The sequence below is a fragment of the Monopterus albus genome, unplaced genomic scaffold (assembly GCF_001952655.1).
Source record: "Monopterus albus unplaced genomic scaffold, M_albus_1.0 scaffold90.1, whole genome shotgun sequence".
Taxonomy (NCBI): Eukaryota; Metazoa; Chordata; class Actinopteri; order Synbranchiformes; family Synbranchidae; genus Monopterus; species Monopterus albus.
The window spans coordinates 965,078-968,499 of NW_018127970.1; the positions used below are offsets into that span (position 1 = coordinate 965,078).

At 38.2% G+C, this 3,422-nt stretch overlaps 1 protein-coding gene across 1 annotated transcript in view; it reads right to left on the bottom strand.

Moving 5' to 3' along the window:
• Positions 1–2,138, bottom strand: part of plekhh1 (pleckstrin homology domain containing, family H (with MyTH4 domain) member 1) — a 181,879-nt gene extending 179,741 nt beyond the window's left edge. The window contains exon 1 of the mRNA XM_020607996.1: positions 1,983–2,138. The gene's annotated coding sequence lies outside the window, so the exon portion shown is untranslated. The remainder of the gene's footprint in view (positions 1–1,982) is intronic.
• Positions 2,139–3,422: the final 1,284 nt, after the last annotated feature.

The following is a 3,422-nucleotide window of genomic DNA, read 5'->3' on the forward strand; positions in this document are numbered from 1 at the left end:
ACCACATATGAACATTAATTTATGACTTATTGTCAAGTAGTTCTCCTCCATCCAGTCATTAAATTTTTCTATGCTGGTTCCAGGTGCTCTATAAATACAGCTTACTACAACCTTTTTCTTTTTTTCCACAAGTATTTCTACAGTCACACACTCCAGCAAGTTATCCACCACCCTTGACATTTTCTCCACTCTCTTAAAACAAAAGTTTTTATCTATGTACAAGGCCACACCACCTCCCATCTTATTCTCTGTTTGTGCATACCAAGTCATAGCCATCAAGGTCAAAATCCATTCCCCTTACAGTGTTAATCCAAGTTTCAGAAATAGCAATTATATTAAAAGAATGTCAGACTACTAAGATAATGTTTTATACTCTGAAAGTTTGCGTATAAACTTCTGCTATTAAAGTGAATTAATGATAATTTGTTTTCAGTCTTAACATTGCTGTTAAACTGCTCATCCGTGTAATACTTGCAGTTATTTTCAGAGTTCTTAAAGTTTTTTTTAGGGTCAAAGTCATCGTCCGATTCATGATAATGTTGTTCAGTGTCTCCAATTGTGTTCAGTTCCAGAACTTTTTGTTTTCCAGTTTGTTTTTTTCCTTGTCCGTACACCTTTACAATGGGTGGGTATCTCAGCAACTACTGGATGGATTACCATGAATGTTTGTGCAGACATTCAGAATGATGGTGATCCCCTGACTTTTGTGCTAGCTCAGCCTCAGCTGTACTAGTGCAAATTATCAAATGTTAGCATGCATGCTGATATTCAAAACTAAAATGTTGAACAAAGCTTCAAAAACAATGGTACCAAACCAGTATCAGCATGTTGCATTGTTACTGTGAGCACTTTTGCATGCAAGAGAGAGTATATAGACCGGTTTTCATCAAACTCATTTTGACAGTTCTAGGTGAAAGGTTAACCAATCAGAAGCGTTGAAGCTGAATAAACAAACCTAGCTGTTTCACACCTTAACTCAGAGAGGGGGCATCTGTTCAACTCCTATTTAATATACAAACCCTCTAATACTAGAAAAATTGGTGTTTCACACACCTTTAACTCAAGGAGATCACTACTCTCTTTTAGTTGTGTGTAGCATTTGTTTTATTCACTATATAACATTACAAACAAACCCAAATAATAAAAATAGCTCTTCTCATTTTGAAGATTAATATCCACTACTCTGTTTGTGATGGTCTTTTATTTTTTTAGATTCAACCATAAGGAGGTGAACTTTTGACCAATGGATTTTACACATGTTGTGGGAGGGGGAGCGAGGGTGGGGGAGGAAGGGGGAGAGGGAGGGGGAGAAGGGAGGGGCGGGACAACGGTTCTGATTGATTAAACTTTCATCTAGAACCGTTTAACCTTTCATCTAGAACCGTCTAAATGAGTTTGATGAAAACCGGTCTATATACTCTCTCTCATGCACAACCCACTTTACATATACACAAAATAAAATTTGTGAAAACCACAAATAGTTGTAATGGTTTTCCATAATAATTTTGATTTATCCTACAATTTGTATTATCAATTCCTTGAAATATATTAACTTAAAAGGCCTTGTTATTCGTGAACTGTTTAATAAGATAGCTATGACTTACACTTAGCAGTGAGTTTTAGCATCCACAGTGTATTTGTTAATAATAAATAACATTTTCATAATTTTACTCAATAATTGGAATGCCACAACAGCATTATCTTCAGTATTAAACTTAGAAAAAAAATAAAGTGAAACTCTATTGCTAAACTGTACATATCTGACTAAACTTTGCTACTTAGCTACTGAGCTAACTATGGGCTAACTATGTTGTTATGGCGACAGTACATCCTCAACTATAAATGCTAGCTAGAAAGCTAATGTTAGCTAGCTGGTCGCAGTATGTGCTTTTCATATATATCAGCACACGTTCGAGTCACACAGTCATCTACTAGTTTATCTAAATGGAAAGGTCTGAAAATGGTAATTTAAACATATTTACCACAATTCTGTCCTTTCAAAATCCTCACAGACGACCATTCTACCAAGTTGATACTCCGTCCAGGTAACCAGAAGGCCGCCATCTTTCTTTGGACTCATTGGCTGCGTCCGAAACCGCCTACTACCATACTGTATAGTAGGCGAGGCGAGTAGTATGTCCGGATTCGTAGTATTCCAAAAACAGTAGGCGAAAAGTACCCGGATGACCTACTGCTTCCGGTTGAATTTTGCAGTGTGCATACGATGGACACTTCACTATCCCATGATGCCCCGGGAGAGGAGTTATCCAACGAAGAAGACGCTGCTATGAAAACGTATGTCACGTGATGTATCAACATGGCGGATGTAGTACGTCCGAATCTCATTCATACTACCAGGCTTCATACTATACAGTACCTACTGTTTTAACGGTCAGTAAGTAGGTACTTCATCTCTTTCAGTACGTACTGTCACAGTATGCGGTTTCGGACGCAGCCTTAATGTAAAAAGAAACGGCACCTGTACTAGGTAGGTTCTTACTCTTCTTTGGTGCCCGGCAGCAAGCAAGTACCCTTTCGCATAACTGTAGTTAATGAAAGTGTAAAAATTATCTATTAGTTCAGTTATTTTTGTCTGAGGTAAAATAAAGCTATGAATAATGAAAGCTATTTCCGGTTCTTTTAACCAGGAACTCAGAGAGACGAAGCGGACCACTTGGATATATATAAAAAAAACCGTGCTGGTTTATTCAAAGGATCACAGGTAAAATTAACAGTACACGTCCAGGTATCTTGCATCTCCAATACTGCGCGCAGGCAGATGAAGAATGAAAGGCCCCGAACCCAACAGGCCTGTACATTATATCTGGTTTGGGCTAACCCCATTCTACACAGGCACGTCAAACCGTGACGTCACCTGATATGCCAGCTTTACAGCTGACCGTAGCAGTAGTCAAAACATGGAGAAAATCAATGTGTGTGAGTGTTGATTAAGTGGTGTGTATCTAAGAACATACAGGACATTCAGGGACATGTCCGGACATTAAGCCTAGGACGATATTATGATTAAGATTACGGCTAAACATATCATAATAATAACAATAATCATCCTGCCTGCTGACAGTCAAACTTTTCTATCTAGTTATCCTTGACCATATGCACCCTGCAAAAAACTCATGAGAATGACTAAGCATTTAACAGCCTACCTAGACATCCTGTCTCCACTAAACATTTCTAATACAGCAAGTATCTAACCAATATCTATCTGACTAAAAAATACCTATCAATAACACTTTAAATGTAGTAAAATGAGATGCAGACAAATTTGGTCTTGCTGTTAAAGAATAATGTAGAATAATGAGCGTGATGAAACGTAGCTGGGTCATTGTGGGGCCACCTACCGTAAAGGTATATTATATCCATCCATCCATTTTCCTCCGCTTATCCGGAACCGGGTCGCGGGG